The sequence below is a fragment of the Borostomias antarcticus genome (assembly GCF_949987555.1).
Source record: "Borostomias antarcticus genome assembly, chromosome: 17".
In the NCBI taxonomy this organism is placed as follows: domain Eukaryota; kingdom Metazoa; phylum Chordata; class Actinopteri; order Stomiiformes; family Stomiidae; genus Borostomias; species Borostomias antarcticus.
The window spans coordinates 10,179,269-10,200,432 of NC_140250.1; positions in this window are offsets into that span (position 1 = coordinate 10,179,269).

Here is a 21,164-nt window from a genome sequence, read left to right on the forward strand (position 1 = left end):
CGCCATAAAACACGATGTCCTCATAACTTCTCCATACATTATCCGATTTGTCCGATATATCTCACGCTTCATGACGGTTCTGTCCTGAACACATCTATGTGTCAGTATTGCGTCATACTTATAGCGCCACCTATTGGTGAAACAGGAAGTCCTCATAACTCCTCCATACATTATCCAATTTGTCCGATATAGCTCACGCTTCATGACGGTTCTGTCCTGAACACATCTATGTGTCAGTATTGCGTCATACGTATAGCGCCACCTATTGGTGAAACAGGAAGTCCCCATAACTCCTACATACATTATCGGATTTGTCCGATATATCTCACGCTTCATGACGGTTCTGTCCTGAACACATCTATGTGTCAGTATTGCATCATACTTATAGCGCCACCTATTGGTGAAACAGGAAGTCCTCATAACTCCTCCATACATTATCCGATTTGTCCGATTTATCTCACGCTTCATGACGGTTCTGTCCTGAACACATCTATGTGTCAGTATTGCGTCACACTTACAGCGCCACCTACTGGTGAAACAGGAAGTACTCATAACTCCTACATACATTATCCGATTTACTCCAAATTGCTCATGCTTGATGAAGGTCGCATCTTGAACACATCTGTAGGTCAGTATTGCGTCATACTTACAGCGCCACCTACTGCTTACAGGAAGTCCTCATAACTCCTACATACTTTGTCCGATTTACACAACATTTCTCACACTTCATCAAGGTACTGTCCTGAACACATCTATGCGTCGGTATTGAGTCACGCTTAGAGCGCCACCTACTGGTGACAGGAAGTTTCTGTCAGTACTGGACACCGAAATAGCACACCCTTTAACGGCGCCACACCCCGACCCGCGTGGGGTGCGAGGGCCCGCTCACTGCTGCTCGCAGCCCTAGTTAGGGCCCGAGCACTGGCGGTGCGAGGCCCTATTGAATTTCGAAGGATTATTATTGGGGGCCAAGCAGCGCAGCTGCGCAGGCACCCATTAAGTCTGTACCTTTTCTCTTTCTTCTTTCTTTATTATTCCTCTGCCATTGTAGTCTATGGCAGCCCATAGAAGCTTATGGTAGAAAGTTATGAAAAATGGCACACTCATTCGGGACAGTGCTCTGACCCTCCTCACCAAGTCTCATGTCCACACCTCACCCTCTCTAGCGCCACCAACGTGTCAAAGTTGGAGGTGCATTTATGCATGCAGCTTTTCTTCAACAAGTCCAATTTTCAAACTTCAGGTGTCCTTCAATTCCTTGGCTCAAGCCGGATTCAACGCACTCTATGACGTCATTGTGGCCATCTTGGCTTCTCCGCCATTTTGAATGATGTGCAAAACCCTTAAAATGTATCTCCTCCTAGGAACTTTCACCAATTTGCACGAACATCGGTGGATGTCATCTATACACCAATGTCTACAAAGGATGTACAGGGATTTTTGATTATCCATTGTGTTCGCATGTGACAGCCAATCAAAATTGGCAGAAAAGCTGCAAAACAGGAACTGGGGTCATATCTCAGTAATGTTTTAATCTATCAAAACCACATTTGGCACACTCATTCGGGACATACCCATGACATCTGTCACCAAGCCTCATGTTGACATCTCGTGCACTCTAGCGCCACCAGCGTGTCAAAGTTGGAGTTGCGTTTATGCCAGTAACTTTTGAACTGTATGTCCAATCTTCAAAATTATGGTAACAATGGATTCCCTGGCTCATGCTGAGTTCAAAACACCCCATGGTGTCATTATTACTTCATTTGTTTGATTGCAGAATGAAAGGAACACTTTTTGTCTTCTGCACAATTTCCCCAGTTTCAGAGTGCTGAAAGGCGCATTTTGGAAAAAGTCACACATTTTCTAAACTGCCATCCCTCTTCCAATTCTCACAGCTCATACACATTTTATATATCAAAACGTTCACACGACTCTTGGGATTCATAAAATCAAAAAGGCTAAGCTCTTCGATGTATATTTTTCACTCTGTGACAGTTCGAATAATGACCCCCCCCCCTCCATTGAAATCAATGGAGCCACACTCTAGAAAATCTCTCTTCGCTCTAGAATCTCTAACTGTTTCTAACTCTTCACCTCTCCTACACTTCTGAAGACCGAAGGACATTTTATACATGGAAATGTTCGCGTGATTGTCTGGATTCTGAAGAAGTAAATAGTTGAGCTATGCTATGTATACTTTTCGCTGTGTGCCAATTTAAACAAAGACACCCCCCCCTCTCACTCTACCGAGAGGAAGCAACCCTACCAGGTGACATTAATTAAGGGCTCAGGACTCACTCTACCAAGAGGAAGCAGAAGCTGACATTATCCACTCAAATCTGCGACGCACTTTGTAAGATCCGTTGTGGCATAGCGGGTAGCGCGTCAGTCTCGCAAGCAGCGAGTTCAGGGTTCGATTCCCGTTCATCCAAAGTGCATTTTTATAATTATTGTAATTATGCTGCTGTGGAAGTCAATGGCAGACAACAGAATCATTGTCGGTCGCTCCTGCCAGTTAAAAGTTGTGAAATTTGGCTCACAGACCAGGGACTCGTGTGCCTATTGTTCAGAGTAAGTAATATGTGTGACTTTCGAAATTCTCGGAACCATCCTTGACCCTTGTCAAACATGTCGCCACGTCAGTCTAGCCTTGTACTTGCACCATTATGTTTCTACCTTTTCTTATTATCATCCTCTTTTTTTTTCTTTCTTTCTTTATTATACTCTTCTGCCATTGGAGTCTATGGCAGCCCATAGAACCGTATGGTAGAAAGTTATGAAATTTGGCACACTGATTCGGGACAGTCCCATGACCCCTCTCACCAAGACCCATGTCCTCAGCTCCTACACTCTAGCGCCACCAACATGTCAAAGTTGCCAATGCATTTATGCACGCCACTTTTGAACCGTAAGTCCAATTTTCAAAATCAAGGTGCTATATGATTCCTTGGCTCAAGCCGAGTTAAACAAACCCTATTACGTCTTGCATACTATATTGTATTGTCTGCCATTTTGGATTTAGTGAAAAACACTTAAAATGCTACTCCTCCTACAGATTTTCATTAATCTGCAAAACAAAATAATACACATTATCTGGAGACCAATGTCTACAAAAGAATGATTTGAATTGTTGATATTCCAATGCGTTTGCTTGTGACAGCCAATTGAATTTGGCGACAAAGCCACCAACGGCTGAAATGCCTTGTGGACTAGGGCAATTCTCCTTTGCAAGATCAGGCATAGCACAGTGGATAGGGAGTCGGCCTTGCAAGCAGCAGGTGCAGAGTTCGAATCTCGTTCAACCACATCTTTCGCGTGGTCAGCTTGGCCCCCACAACGCTGCTTGCAGCTTTAATTAGGGCCCGAGCACTGGCGGTGCGAGGCCCTATTGTATTTCGAAGGATTATTCTCCTTCTTCTCCTTCTCCTTTACTCCAAACAAATGCCTTTTAGGCGGCCTGAACATCGATGAAAACGGATGAAACTTTGCAGATACGTCAGTCCCGGTGAAAAATTTGATAATTCATGGGTGACGGAAATGGGCGTGGCAAAACGGCTCAAGAGCGCCCCCTGGAAAGTTTAAAATGGCGAGCCCCACCTTTCAGTTTGATGTAGGCTAACGAAATTCGGTGGGCATATGTATTTCATCGAGCCACACTTAAATGTCTCTTGGAGCTATACCCAACATGCAACAGGAAGTCCGCCATTTTGCTCTTAATGTGCCATTTTGTCCTTGTTTTGACCATTTCCATGCCTCGTACTTCGACGAACTCCTCCTACAGATTTCATCCGATCAACTTCATATCGGGTCAGCTTCATCTTAAGACCTTTGTGATCAAAAGTTATCAAAAAAATTGAGTTTTCACCAAACACCCTTGCCGTGGCGCCCCGCCAAAGTTTGACATTTCGCCATAAAACACGAAGTCCTCATAACTCCTCCATACATTATCCAATTTGTCCAATATATCTCACGCTTCATGACGGTTCTGTCCTGAACACATCTATGTGTCAGTATTGCGTCATACTTATAGCGCCACCTATTGGTGAAACAGGAAGTCCTCATAACTCCTCCATACATTATCCGATTTGTCCGATATGTCTCACGCTTCATGACAGTTCTGTCATGAACACATCTATGTGTCAGTATTGCGTCATACTTATAGCGCCACCTATTGGTTTAAAAAGAAGTCCTCATAACTCCTCCATACATTATCCGATTTGTCCGATATAGCTCACGCTTCATGACGGTTCTGTCCTGAACACATCTATGTGTCAGTATTGCGTCATACGTATAGCGCCACCTATTGGTGAAACAGGAAGTCCTCATAACTCCTCCATACATTATCCAATTTGTCCGATATATCTCACGCTTCATGACGATTCTGTCCTGAACACATCTATGTGTCAGTATTGCGTCATACGTATAGCGCCACCTATTGGTGAAACAGGAAGTCCTCATAACTCCTCCATACATTATCCAATTTGTCCGATATATCTCACGCTTCATGACGATTCTGTCCTGAACACATCTATGTGTCAGTATTGCGTCATACGTATAGCGCCACCTATTGGTGAAACAGGAAGTCCTCATAACTCCTCTATACATTATCCAATTTGTCCGATATATCTCACGCTTCATGACGGTTCTGTCCTGAACACATCTATGTGTCAGTATTGCGTCATACTTATAGCGCCACCTATTGGTGAAACAGGAAGTCCTAATAACTCCTCCATACATTATCCAATTTGTCCGATATATCTCACGCTTCATGACGGTTCTGTCCTGAACACATCTATGTGTCAGTATTGCGTCATACTTATAGCGCCACCTATTGGTAAAACAGGAAGTCCTCATAACTCCTCTATACATTATCCGATTTGTCCGATATATCTCACGCTTCATGAGGGTTCTGTCCTGAACACATCTATGTGTCAGTATTGCGTCATACTTATAGCGCCACCTATTGGTGAAACAGGAAGTCCTCATAACTACTACATACATTATCCAATTTGTCTGATATATCTCACGCTTCATGACGGTTCTCTCCTGAACACATCTATGTGTCAGTATTGCGTCATACTTATAGCGCCACCTATTGGTGAAACAGGAAGTCCTCATAACTCCTACATACATTATCCAATTTGTCCGATATATCTCACGCTTCATGACGGTTCTGTTCTGAACACATCTATGTGTCAGTATTGCGTCATACTTATAGCGCCACCTATTGGTGAAACAGGAAGTCCCCATAACTCCTGCATACATCATCCGATTTGCACCAAATTGCTGACGCTTCATGAAGGTGACATCCTGAACACATCTATGCGTCGGTATTGAGTCACACTTACAGCGCCACCTACTGGTGAAACAGGAAGTCCTCATAACTCCTACATACGTTAACCGATTTACTCAACATTTCTCACGCTTCATCAAGGTACCGTCCTGAACACATCTATGCTTCGGTATTGAGTCACGCCTAGAGCGCCACCTACTGGTGACAGGAAGTGTCTCTCAGTACTGCACACCGAAATAGCACACCCTTTAACGGCGCCACACCCCGACATGCGTGGGGTGCGAGGGCCCGCTCACTGCTGCTCGCAGCCCTAGTTATTATTATTATTCTCCTCCTTCTTCCAAAACAAATGCATTTTTGGCGGCCTAAACATCGATGAAAACGGATGAAACTTTGCAGATACGTCAGTCCCGGTGAAAAATTTGATAATTCATGGGTGACGGAAATGGGCGTGGCAAAACGGCTCAAGAGCGCCCCCTGGAAAATTTAAAATGGCGAGCCCCACCTTTCAGTTTGATGTAGGGGAACGAAATTCGGAGGGCATATGTATTTCATCGAGCCACACTTAAATGTCTCTTGGAGCTATACCCAACATGCAACAGGAAGTCCGCCATTTTGCTCTTAATGTGCCATTTTGTCCTTGTTTTGACCATTTCCATGCCTCGTACTTCGACGAACTCCTCCTACAGATTTCATCCGATCAACTTCATATCGGGTCATCTTCATCTTAAGACCTTTGTGATCAAAAGTTATCAAAAAAATTGAGTTTTCACCAAACACCCTTGCCGTGGCGCCCCGCCAAAGTTTGACATTTCGCCATAAAACACGAAGTCCTCATAACTCCTCCATACATTATCCAATTTGTCCGATATATCTCACGCTTCATGACGGTTCTGTCCTGAACACATCTATGTGTCAGTATTGCATCATACTTATAGCGCCACCTATTGGTGAAACAGGAAGTCCCCATAACTCCTCCATACACTATAGGATTTGTCCCATATATCTCACGCTTCATGACGGTTCTGTCCTGAACACATCTATGTGTCAGTATTGCGTCATACTTATAGCGCCACCTATTGGTGAAACAGGAAGTCCTCATAACTCCTACATACATTATCCGATTTGTCCGATATATCTCACGCTTCATGAGGGTTCTGTCCTGACCACATCTATGTGTCAGTATTGCGTCATACTTATAGCGCCACCTATTGGTGAAACAGGAAGTCCTCATAACTCCTCCATACATTTACCGATTTGTCCGATATATCTCACGCTTCATTAGGGTTCTGTCCTGAACACATCTATGTGTCAGTATTGCGTCATACTTATAGCGCCACCTATTGGTGTAACAGGAAGTCCTCATAACTCCTCCATACATTATCCAATTTGTCCGATATATCTCACGCTTCATGAGGGTTCGGTCCTGAACAGATCTATGTGTCCGTATTGTGTCATACTTATAGCGCCACCTATTGGTGAAACAGGAAGTCCTCATAACTCCTCCATACATTATCCAATTTGTCCGATATATCTCACGCTTCATGACGGTTGTGTCCCGAACAGATCTATGTGTCAGTATTGCGTCATACTTATAGCGCCACCTATTGGTGAAACAGGAAGTCCTCATAACTCCTGCATACATCATCCGATTTGCACCAAATTGCTGACGCTTCGTGAAGGTCACCTTCTGAACACATCTATGCGTCGGTATTGAGTCACACTTACAGCGCCACCTACTGGTGAAACAGGAAGTACTCATAACTCCTACATATGTTATCCGATTAACTCCAAATTGCTCATGCTTGATGAAGGTCGCATCTTGAACACTTCTGTAAGTCAGTATTGCGTCATACCTACAGCGCCACCTACTGGTGAAACAGGAAGTCCTCATAACTCCTACATACGTTATCCAATTTACTCAACATTTCTCACGCTTCATCAAGGTACCGTCCTGAACACATCTATGCTTCGGTATTGAGTCACGCCTACTCACAGCTCACTGCTGCTATGTGTCAGTATTGCGTCATACGTATAGCGCCACCTATTGGTGAAACAGGAAGTCCTCGTAACTCCTCCATACATTATCCAATTTGTCCGATATATCTCACGCTTCATGACGGTTCGGTCCTGAACAGATCTATGTGTCAGTATTGCGTCATACTTATAGCGCCACCTAGTGGTGAAACAGGAAGTCCTCATAACTCCTGCATACATCATCCGATTTGCACCAAATTGCTGACGCTTCATGAAGGTCACCTTCTGAACACATCTCTGCGTCGGTATTGAGTTACACTTACAGCGCCACCTACTGGTGAAACAGGAAGTACTCATAACTCCTACATACATTATCCGATTTACTCCAAATTGCTCATGCTTGATGAAGGTCGCATCTTGAACACATCTGTAGGTCAGTATTGCGTCATACCTACAGCGCCATCTACTGCTTACAGGAAGTCCTCATAACTCCTACATTCTTTGTCCGATTTACACAACATTTCTCACGCTTCATCAAGGTACTGTCCTGAACACATCTATGCGTCGGTATTGAGTCACGCTTAGAGCGCCACCTACTGGTGACAGGAAGTTTCTGTCAGTACTGGACAACGAAATAGCACACCCTTTAACGGCGCCACACCCCGACCCGCGTGGGGTGCGAGGGCCCGCTCACTGCTGCTCGCAGCCCTAGTTATTATTAGGGCCCGAGCACTGGCGGTGCGAGGCCCTATTGAATTTCGAAGGATTATTATTATTAGGGCCCGAGCACTGGCTGTGCGAGGCCCTATTGAAACTCGAAGGATTATTATTATTCTTCTCCTTCTCCTTCTCCTTCTCCTTCTCCTTCTCCTTTACTCCAAACAAATGCCTTTTAGGCGGCCTGAACATCGATGAAAACGGATGAAACTTTGCAGATACGTCAGTCCCGGTGAAAAATTTGATAATTCATGGGTGACGGAAATAGGCGTGGCATAACGGCTCAAGAGCGCCCCCTGGAAAATCTAAAATGGCGAGCCCCACCTTTCAGTTTCATGTAGGCGAATGAAATTCGGAGGGCATATGTAGTTCATCGAGACGCACTAAAATGTCTCTTGGAGCTATACCCAACATGCAACAGTAAGGCCGCCATTTTGCTTTTAATGTGCCATTTTGTCCTTGTTTTGACCATTTCCATGCCTCGTACTTCGACGAACTCCTCCTACAGATTTCATCCGATCAACTTCATATCGGGTCAGCTTCATCTTAAGGCCTTTGTGATCAAAAGTTATCAAAAAAATTGAGTTTTCACCAAACACCCTTGCCGTGGCGCCCCGCCAAAGTTTGACATTTCGCCATAAAACACGAAGTCCTCATAACTCCTCCATACATTATCCAATTTGTCCGATATATCTCACGCTTCATGACGGTTCTGTCCTGAACACATCTATGTGTCAGTATTGCATCATACTTATAGCGCCACCTATTGGTGAAACAGGAAGTCCCCATAACTCCTCCATACATTATCGGATTTGTCCGATATATCTCACCCTTCATGAGGGTTCTGTCCTGAACACATCTATGTGTCAGTATTGCGTCATACTTATAGCGCCACCTATTGGTGAAACAGGAAGTCCTCATAACTCCTACATACATTATCCAATTCGTCCGATATATCTCACGCTTCATGACGGTTCTGTCCTGAACACATCTATGTGTCAGTATTGCGTCATACTTATAGCGCCACCTATTGGTGAAACAGTACGTCCTCATAACTCCTCCATACATTATCCGATTTGTCCGATATGTCTCACGCTTCATGACGGTTCTGTCCTGAACACATCTATGTGTCAGTATTGCGTCATACTTATAGCGCCACCTATTGGTGAAACAGGAAGTCCTCATAACTCCTCCATACATTATCCGATTTGTCCGATTTATCTCACGCTTCATGACGGTTCTGTCCTGAACACATCTATGTGTCAGTATTGCGTCATACTTATAGCGCCACCTATTGGTGAAACAGGAAGTCCTCATAACTCCTACATATGTTATCCGATTTACTCCAAATTGCTCATGCTTGATGAAGGTCGCATCTTGAACACTTCTGTAAGTCAGTATTGCGTCATACCTACAGCGCCACCTGCTGGTGAAACAGGAAGTCCTCATAACTCCTACATACGTTATCCGATTTACTCAACATGTCTCACGCTTTATCAAGGTACCGTCCTGAACACATCTATGCATCGGTATTGAGTCACGCTTAGAGCGCCACCTACTGGTTACAGGAAGTTTCTCTCAGTACTGGACACCAAAATAGCACAGCCTTTAACGGCGCCACACCCCGACACGCGTGGGGTGCGAGGGCCCGCTCAATGCTGCTCGCAGCCCTAGTTATTATTATTCTTCTCCTTCTTCTTCCAAAACAAATGCATTTTTGGCGGCCTAAACATCGATGAAAACGGATGAAACTTTGCAGATACGTCAGTCCCGGTGAAAAATTTGATAATTCATGGGTGACGGAAATGGGCGTGGCAAAACGGCTCAAGAGCGCCCCCTGGAAAATTTAAAATGGCGAGCCCCACCTTTCAGTTTGATGTAGGGGAAAGAAATTCGGAGGGCACATGTATTTCATCGAGACACACTAAAATGTCTCTTGGAGCTATACCCAACATGCAACAGGAAGTCCGCCATTTTGCTCTTAATGTGCCATTTTGTCCTTGTTTTGACCATTTCCATGCCTCGTACTTCGACGAACTCCTCCTACAGATTTCATCCGATCAACTTCATATCGGGTCAGCTTCATCTTAAGACCTTTGTGATCAAAAGTTATCAAAAAAATTGAGTTTTCACCAAACACCCTTGCCGCGGCGCCCCGCCAAAGTTTGACATTTCGCCATAAAACACGATGTCCTCATAACTCCTCCATACATTATCCGATTTGTCCGATATATCTCACGCTTCATGACGGTTGTGTCCTGAACACATGTATGGGTCAGTATTGCGTCATACTTATAGCGCCACCTATTGGTGAAACAGGAAGTCCTCATAACTCCTCCATACATTATCGGATTTGTCCGATATATCTCACGCTTCATGACGGTTGTGTCCTGAACACATCTATGGGTCAGTATTGCGTCATACTTATAGCGCCACCTATTGGTGAAACAGGAAGTCCTCATAACTCCTCCATACATTATCGGATTTGTCCGATATATCTCACGCTTCATGACGGTTCTGTCCTGAACACATCTATGTGTCAGTATTGCGTCATACTTATAGCGCCACCTATTGGTGAAACAGGAAGTCCTCATAACTCCTACATACATTATCCGATTTGTCCGATATATCTCACGCTTCATGAGGGTTCTGTCCTGAACACATCTATGTGTCAGTATTGCGTCATACTTATAGCGCCACCTATTGGTGAAACAGGAAGTCCTCATAACTCCTGCATACATCATCCGATTTGCACCAAATTGCTGACGCTTCATGAAGGTCACCTTCTGAACACATCTATGCGTCGGTATTGAGTTACACTTACAGCGCCACCTACTGGTGAAACAGGAAGTACTCATAACTCCTACATACATTATCCGATTTACTCCAAATTGCTCATGCTTGATGAAGGTCGCATCTTGAACACATCTGTAGGTCAGTATTGCGTCATACCTACAGCGCCACCTACTGCTTACAGGAAGTCCTCATAACTCCTACATACTTTGTCCGATTTACACAACATTTCTCACGCTTCATCAAGTTACTGTCCTGAACACATCTATGCGTCGGTATTGCGTCACGCTTAGAGCGCCACCTACTGGTGACAGGAAGTTTCTGTCAGTACTGGACACCGAAATAGCACACCCTTTAACGGCGCCACACCCCGACCCGCGTGGGGTGCGAGGGCCCGCTCACTGCTGCTCGCAGCACTAGTTAGGGCCCGAGCACTGGCGGTGCGAGGCCCTATTGTATTTCGAAGGATTATTATTATTAGGGCCCGAGCACTGGCGGTGCGAGGCCCTATTGTATTTCGAAGGATTATTCTCCTTCTCCTTCTTCCAAAACAAATGCCTTTTTGGCGGCCTAAACATCGATGAAAACGGATGAAACTTTGCAGATACGTCAGTCCCGGTGAAAAATTTGATAATTCATGGGTGACGGAAATGGGCGTGGCAAAACGGCTCAAGAGCGCCCCCTGGAAAGTTTCAAATGGCGAGCCCCACCTTTCAGTTTGATGTAGGCGAACGAAATTCGGAGGGCATATGTATTTCATCGAGCCACACTAAAATGTCTCTTAGAGCTGTACCCAACATGCAACAGGAAGGCCGCCATTTTGCTTTTAATGTGCCATTTTGTCCTTGTTTTGACCATTTCCATGCCTCGTATTTCAACGAACTCCTCCTACAGATTTCATCCGATCAACTTCATACTCGGTCAGCTTCATCTTAAGCCCTTTGTGATCAAAAGTTATCAAGAAAATTGAGTTTTCACCAAACACCCTTGCCGTGGCGCCCCGCCAAAGTTTGACATTTCGCCATAAAACACGATGTCCTCATAACTTCTCCATACATTATCCGATTTGTCCGATATATCTCACGCTTCATGACGGTTCTGTCCTGAACACATCTATGTGTCAGTATTGCGTCATACGTATAGCGCCACCTATTGGTGAAACAGGAAGTCCTCATAACTCCTGCATACATCATCCGATTTGCACCAAATTGCTGACGCTTCATGAAGGTCACCTTCTGAACACATCTATGCGTCGGTATTGAGTTACACTTACAGCACCACCTACTGGTGAAACAGGAAGTACTCATAACTCCTACATACATTATCCGATTTACTCCAAATTGCTCATGCTTGATGAAATTCGCATCTTGAACACATCTGTAGGTCAGTATTGCGTCATACCTACAGCGCCACCTACTGCTTACAGGAAGTCCTCATAACTCCTACATACTTTGTCCGATTTACACAACATTTCTCACGCTTCATCAAGGTACTGTCCTGAACACATCTATGCGTCGGTATTGAGTCACGCTTAGAGCGCCACCTACTGGTGAAAGGAAGTTTCTGTCAGTACTGGACACCGAAATAGCACACCCTTTAACGGCGCCACACCCCGACCCGCGTGGGGTGCGAGGGCCCGCTCACTGCTGCTCGCAGCACTAGTTATTCTTGTTCTTCTTCTCCCCAAACAAATGCCTTTTTGGCGGCCTAAACATCGATGAAAACGGATGAAACTTTGCAGATACGTCAGTCCCGGTGAAAAATTTGATAATTCATGGGTGCCGGAAATAGGCGTGGCAAAACGGCTCAAGAGCGCCCCCTGGAAAATTTAAAATGGCGAGCCCCACCTTTCAGTTTGATGTAGGCGAACGAAATTCGGAGGGCATATGTATTTCATCGAGCCACACTTAAATGTCTCTTGGAGCTATACCCAACATGCAACAGGAAGTCCGCCATTTTGCTCTTAATGTGCCATTTTGTCCTTGTTTTGACCATTTCCATGCCTCGTACTTCGACGAACTCCTCCTACAGATTTCATCCGATCAACTTCATATCGGGTCAGCTTCATCTTAAGACCTTTGTGATCAAAGGTTATCAAAAAAATTGAGTTTTCACCAAACACCCTTGCCGTGGCGCCCCGCCAAAGTTTGACATTTCGCCATAAAACACGATGTCCTCATAACTCCTCCATACATTATCGGATTTGTCCGATATATCTCACGCTTCATGACGGTTCTGTCCTGAACACATCTTTGTGTCAGTATTGCATCATACTTATAGCGCCACCTATTGGTGAAACAGGAAGTCCTCATAACTCCTCCATACATTATCCAATTTGTCCGATATATCTCACGCTTCATGACGGTTCTGTCCTGAACACATCTATGTGTCAGTATTGCGTCATACTTATAGCGCCACCTATTGGTGAAACAGGAAGTCCTCATAACTCCTCCATACATTATCCGATTTGTCCGATTTATCTCACGCTTCATGACGGTTCTGTCCTGAACACATCTATGTGTCAGTATTGCGTCATACTTATAGCGCCACCTATTGGTGAAACAGGAAGTCCTCATAACTCCTCCATACATTATCCAATTTGTCCCATATATCTCACGCTTCATGACGGTTCTGTCCTGAACACATCTATGTGTCAGTATTGCGTCATACTTATAGCGCCACCTATTGGTGAAACAGGAAGTACTCATAACTCCTCCATACATTATCCAATTTGTCCGATATATCTCACGCTTCATGACGGTTCTGTCCTGAACACATCTATGTGTCAGTATTGCGTCATACTTATAGCGCCACCTATTGGTGAAACAGGAAGTCCTCATAACTCCTCCATACATTATCCAATTTGTCCGATATATCTCACGCTTCATGACGGTTCTGTCCTGAACACATCTATGTGTCAGTATTGCGTCATACTTATAGCGCCACCTATTGGTGAAACAGGAAGTCCTCATAACTCCTCCATACATTATCCAATTTGTCCGATATATCTCACGCTTCATGACGGTTCTGTCCTGAACACATCTATGTGTCAGTATTGCGTCATACGTATAGCGCCACCTATTGGTGAAACAGGAAGTCCTCATAACTCCTGCATACATCATCCGATTTGCACCAAATTGCTGATGCTTCATGAAGGTGGCCTTCTGAACCCATCTATGTGTCGGTATTGAGTCACACTTACAGCGCCACCTACTGGTGAAACAGGAAGTCCTCATAACTCCTACATACTTTGTCCGATTTACACAACATTTCTCACGCTTCATCAAGGTACTGTCCTGAACACATCTATGCGTCGGTATTGAGTCACGCTTAGAGCGCTACCTACTGGTGACAGGAAGTTTCTGTCAGTACTGGACACCGAAATAGCACACCCTTTAACGGCGCCACACCCCGACCCGCGTGGGGTGCGAGGGCCCGCTCACTGCTGCTCGCAGCACTAGTTATTATTCTACCTTCTCCTTCTTCCAAAACAAATGCCTTTTTGGCGGTCTAAACATCGATGAAAACGGATGAAACTTTGCAGATACATCAGTCCCGGTGTAAATCGGATATTTCATGGGTGACGGAAATGGGCGTGGCAAAACGGCTCAAGAGCGCCCCCTGGAAAGTTTAAAATGGCGAGCCCCACCTTTCAGTTTGATGTAGGCGAACGAAATTCGGTGGGCATATGTATTTCATCGAGCCACACTAAAATGTCTCTTGGAGCTATACCCAACATGCAACAGGAAGTCCGCCATTTTGCTTTTAATGTGCCATTTTGTCCTTGTTTTGACCATTTCCATGCCTCGTACTTCGACGAACTCCTCCTAGAGATTTCATCCCATCAACTTCATATCGGGTCGGCTTCATCTTAAGACCTTTGTGATCAAAAGTTATCAAAAAAATTGAGTTTTCACCACACACCCTTGCCGTGGCGCCCCGCTAAAGTTTGACATTTCGCCATAAAACACGAAGTCCTCATAACTCCTCCATACATTATCCAATTTGTCCGATATATCTCACGCTTCATGACGGTCCTGTCCTGAACACATCTATGTGTCAGTATTGCGTCATACTTATAGCGCCACCTATTGGTGAAACAGGAAGTCCTCATAACTCCTCCATACATTATCCAATTTGTCCGATATATCTCACGCTTCATGACGGTTCTGTCCTGAACACATCTATGTGTCAGTATTGCGTCATACTTATAGCGCCACCTATTGGTGAAACAGGAAGTCCTCATAACTCCTCCATACATTATCCAATTTGTCCGATATATCTCACGCTTCATGACGGTTCTGTCCTGAACACATCTATGTGTCAGTATTGCGTCATACTTATAGCGCCACCTATTGGTGAAACAGGAAGTCCTCATAACTCCTCCATACATTATCCAATTTGTCCGATATATCTCACGCTTCATGACGGTTCTGTCCTGAACACATCTATGTGTCAGTATTGCGTCATACTTATAGCGCCACCTATTGGTGAAACAGGAAGTCCTCATAACTCCTCCATACATTATCCAATTTGTCCGATATATCTCACGCTTCATGACGGTTCTGTCCTGAACACATCTATGTGTCAGTATTGCGTCATACTTATAGCGCCACCTATTGGTGAAACAGGAAGTCCTCATAACTCCTGCATACATTATCCAATTTGTCCGATATATCTCACGCTTCATGACGGTTCTGTCCTGAACACATCTATGTGTCAGTATTGCATCATACTTATAGCACCACCTATCGGTGAAACAGGAAGTCCTCATAACTCCTACATACGTTATCCAATTTACTCAACATTTCTCACGCTTCATCAAGGTACCGTCCTGAACACATCTATGCTTCGGTATTGAGTCACGCTTAGAGCGCCACCTACTGGTGACAGAAAGTTTCTCTCAGTACTGCACACCGAAATAGCACACCCTTTAACGGCGCCACACCCCGACACGCATGGGGTGCGAGGGCCCGCTCACTGCTGCTCGCAGCCCTAGTTATTATTAGGGCCCGAGCACTGGCGGTGCGAGGCCCTATTGAAACTCGAAGGATTATTATTCTCCTTCTCCTTCTCCTTCTTCTCCTTCTCCTTTACTCCAAACAAATGCCTTTTAGGCGGCCTGAACATCGATGAAAACGGATGAAACTTTGCAGATACGTCAGTCCCGGTGAAAAATTTGATAATTCATGGGTGACGGAAATGGGCGTGGCAAAACGGCTCAAGAGCGCCCCCTGGAAAGTTTCAAATGGCGAGCCCCACCTTTCAGTTTGATGTAGGCGAACGAAATTCGGAGGGCATATGTATTTCATCGAGCCACACTTAAATGTCTCTTGGAGCTATACCCAACATGCAACAGGAAGTCCGCCATTTTGCTCTTAATGTGCCATTTTGTCCTTGTTTTGACCATTTCCATGCCTCGTACTTCGACGAACTCCTCCTACAGATTTCATCCGATCAACTTCATATCGGGTCAGCTTCATCTTAAGACCTTTGTGATCAAAAGTTATCAAAAAAATTGAGTTTTCACCAAACACCCTTGCCGTGGCGCCCCGCCAAAGTTTGACATTTCGCCATAAAACACGAAGTCCTCATAACTCCTCCATACATTATTCAATTTGTCCGATATATGTCACGCTTCATGACGGTTCTGTCCTGAACACATCTATGTGTCAGTATTGCGTCATACTTATAGCGCCACCTATTGGTGAAACAGTACGTCCTCATAACTCCTCCATACATTATCCGATTTGTCCGATATGTCTCACGCTTCATGACGGTTCTGTCCTGAACACATCTATGTGTCAGTATTGCGTCATACTTATAGCGCCACCTATTGGTGAAACAGGAAGTCCTCATAACTCCTCCATACATTATCCAATTTGTCCGATATATCTCACGCTTCATGACGGTTCTGTCCTGAACACATCTATGTGTCAGTATTGCGTCATACTTATAGCGCCACCTATTGGTGAAACAGGAAGTCCTCATAACTCCTCCATACATTATCCAATTTGTCCGATATATCTCACGCTTCATGACGGTTCTGTCCTGAACACATCTATGTGTCAGTATTGCGTCATACTTATAGCGCCACCTATTGGTGAAACAGGAAGTCCTCATAACTCCTCCATACATTATCCAATTTGTCCGATATATCTCACGCTTCATGACGGTTCTGTCCTGAACACATCTATGTGTCAGTATTGCGTCATACTTATAGCGCCACCTATTGGTGAAACAGGAAGTCCTCATAACTCCTCCATACATTATCCGATTTGTCCGATATATCTCACGCTTCATGACGGTTCTGTCCTGAACACATCTATGTGTCAGTATTGCGTCATACTTATAGCGCCACCTATTGGTGAAACAGGAAGTCCCCATAACTCCTCCATACATTATCCGATTTGTCCGATATATCTCACGCTTCATGACGGTTCTGTCCTGAACACATCTATGTGTCAGTATTGCGTCATACTTATAGCGCCACCTATTGGTGAAACAGGAAGTCCCCATAACTCCTCCATACATTATCCGATTTGTCCGATATATCTCACGCTTCATGACGGTTCTGTCCTGAACACATCTATGTGTCAGTATTGCATCATACTTATAGCGCCACCTATTGGTGAAACAGGAAGTCCTCATAACTCCTCCATACATTATCCGATTTGTCCGATATATCTCACGCTTCATGAAGGTTCTGTCCTGAACACATCTATGTGTCAGTATTGCATCATACTTATAGCGCCACCTATTGGTGAAACAGGAAGTCCTCATAACTCCTCCATACATTATCCGATTCGTCCGATATATCTCACGCTTCATGACGGTTCTGTCCTGAACACATCTATGTGTCAGTATTGCATCATACTTATAGCGCCACCTATTGGTGAAACAGGAAGTCCTCATAACTCCTACATACATTATCCAATTCGTCCGATATATCTCACGCTTCATGAGGGTTCTGTCCTGAACACATCTATGTGTCAGTATTGCGTCATACTTATAGCGCCACCTATTGGTGTAACAGGAAGTCCTCATAACTCCTACATACATTATCCAATTTGTCCGATATATCTCACGCTTCATGACGGTTCGGTCCTGAACACATCTATGTGTCAGTATTGCGTCATACGAATAGCGCCACCTATTGGTAAAACAGGAAGTCCTCATAACTCCTGCATACATCATCCGATTTGCACCAAATTGCTGACGCTTCATGAAGGTGGCCTTCTGAACCCATCTATGTGTCGGTATTGAGTCACACTTACAGCGCCACCTACTGGTGAAACAGGAAGTCCTCATAACTCCTACATACGTTATCCGATTTACTCAACATTTCTCACGCTTCATCAAGGTACCGTCCTGAACACATCTATGCTTCGGTATTGAGTCACGCCTAGAGCGCCACCTACTGGTGACAGGATGTTTCTCTCAGTACTGCACACCGAAATAGCACAGCCTTTAACGGCGCAGCACCCCGACACGCATGGGGTGCGAGGGCCCGCTCACTGCTGCTCGCAGCCCTAGTTAGGGCCCGAGCACTGGCGGTGCGAGGCCCTATTGTATTTCGAAGGATTATTATTATTCTTGTTCTTCTCCCCAAACAAATGCCTTTTTGGCGGCCTAAACATCGATGAAAACGGATGAAACTTTGCAGATACGTCAGTCCCGGTGAAAAATTTGATAATTCATGGGTGCCGGAAATAGGCGTGGCAAAACGGCTCAAGAGCGCCCCCTGGAAAATTTAAAATGGCGAGCCCCACCTTTCAGTTTGATGTAGGCGAACGAAATTCGGAGGGCATATGTATTTCATCGAGCCACACTTAAATGTCTCTTGGAGCTATACCCAACATGCAACAGGAAGTCCGCCATTTTGCTCTTAATGTGCCATTTTGTCCTTGTTTTGACCATTTCCATGCCTCGTACTTCGACGAACTCCTCCTACAGATTTCATCCGATCAACTTCATATCGGGTCAGCTTCATCTTAAGACCTTTGTGATCAAAAGTTATCAAAAAAATTGAGTTTTCACCAAACACCCTTGCCGTGGCGCCCCGCCAAAGTTTGACATTTCGCCATAAAACACGAAGTCCTCATAACTCCTCCATACATTATCCAATTTGTCCGATATATCTCACGCTTCATGACGGTTCTGTCCTGAACACATCTATGTGTCAGTATTGCGTCATACTTATAGCGCCACCTATTGGTGAAACAGGAAGTCCTCATAACTCCTCCATACATTATCCGATTTGTCCGATTTATCTCACGCTTCATGACGGTTCTGTCCTGAACACATCTATGTGTCAGTATTGCGTCATACTTATAGCGCCACCTATTGGTGAAACAGGAAGTCCTCATAACTTTTCCATACATTATCCGATTTGTCCGATTTATCTCACGCTTCATGACGGTTCTGTCCTGAACACATCTATGTGTCAGTATTGCGTCATACTTATAGCGCCACCTATTGGTGAAACAGGAAGTCCTCATAACTCCTGCATACATCATCCGATTTGCACCAAATTGCTGACGCTTCATGAAGGTCACCTTCTGAACACATCTATGCGTCGGTATTGAGTTACACTTACAGCGCCACCTACTGGTGAAACAGGAAGTACTCATAACTCCTACATACATTATCCGATTTACTCCAAATTGCTCATGCTTGATGAAGGTCGCATCTTGAACACATCTGTAGGTCAGTATTGCGTCATACCTACAGCGCCACCTACTGCTTATAGGAAGTCCTCATAACTCCTACATACTTTGTCCGATTTACACAACATTTCTCACGCTTCATCAAGGTACTGTCCTGAACACATCTATGCGTCGGTATTGAGTCACGCTTAGAGCGCCACCTACTGGTGACAGGAAGTTTCTGTCAGTACTGGACACCGAAATAGCACACCCTTTAACGGCGCCACACCCCGACCCGCGTGGGGTGCGAGGGCCCGCTCACTGCTGCTCGCAGCACTAGTTATTATTCTACCTTCTCCTTCTTCCAAAACAAATGCCTTTTTGGCGGCCTAAACATCGATGAAAACGGATGAAACTTTGCAGATACGTCAGTCCCGGTGAAAAATTTGATAATTCATGGGTGACGGAAATGGGCGTGGCAAAACGGCTCAAGAGCGCCCCCTGGAAAATCTAAAATGGCGAGCCCCACCTTTCAGTTTGATGTAGGCGAACGAAATTCGGAGGGCATATGTAGTTCATCGAGACGCACTAAAATGTCTCTTGGAGCTATACCCAACATGCAACAGGAAGGCCGCCATTTTGCTTTTAATGTGCCATTTTGTCCTTGTTTTGACCATTTCCATGCCTCGTACTTCGACGAACTCCTCCTACAGATTTCATCCGATCAACTTCATATCGGGTCAGCTTCATCTTAAGACCTTTGTGATCAAAAGTTATCAAAAAAATTGAGTTTTTACCAAACACCCTTGCCGTGGCGCCCCGCCAAAGTTTGACATTTCGCCATAAAACACGAAGTCCTCATAACTCCTCCATACATTATCCAATTTGTCCGATATATCTCACGCTTCATGACGGTTCTGTCCTGAACACATCTATGTGTCAGTATTGCGTCATACTTATAGCGCCACCTATTGGTGAAACAGGAAGTCCTCATAACTCCTCCATACATTATCCGATTTGTCCGATATATCTCACGCTTCATGACGGTTCTGTCCTGAACACATCTATGTGTCAGTATTGCGTCATACTTATAGCGCCACCTATTGGTGAAACAGGAAGTCCTCATAACTCCTCCATACATTATCCAATTTGTCCGATATATATCACGCTTCATGACGGTTCTGTCCTGAACACATCTATGTGTCAGTATTGCGTCATACTTATAGCGCCACCTATTGGTGAAACAGGAAGTCCTCATAACTCCTCCATACATTATCCAATTTGTCCGATATATCTCACGCTTCATGACGGTTCTGTCCTGAACACATCTATGTGTCAGTATTGCGTCATACTTATAGCGCCACCTATTGGTGAAACAGGAAGTCCTCATTACTCCTCCATACATTATCCAATTTGTCCGATATATCTCACGCTTCATGACGGTTCTGTCCTGAACACATCTATGTGTCAGTATTGCGTCATACTTATAGCGCCACCTATTGGTGAAACAGGAAGTCCTCATTACTCCTCCATACATTATCCAATTTGTCCGATATATCTCACGCTTCATGACGGTTCTGTCCTGAACACATCTATGTGTCAGTATTGCGTCATACTTATAGCGCCACCTATTGGTGAAACAGGAAGTCCTCATAACTCCTGCATACATCATCCGATTTGCACCAAATTGCTGACGCTTCATGAAGGTCACCTTCTGAACACATCTATGCGTCGGT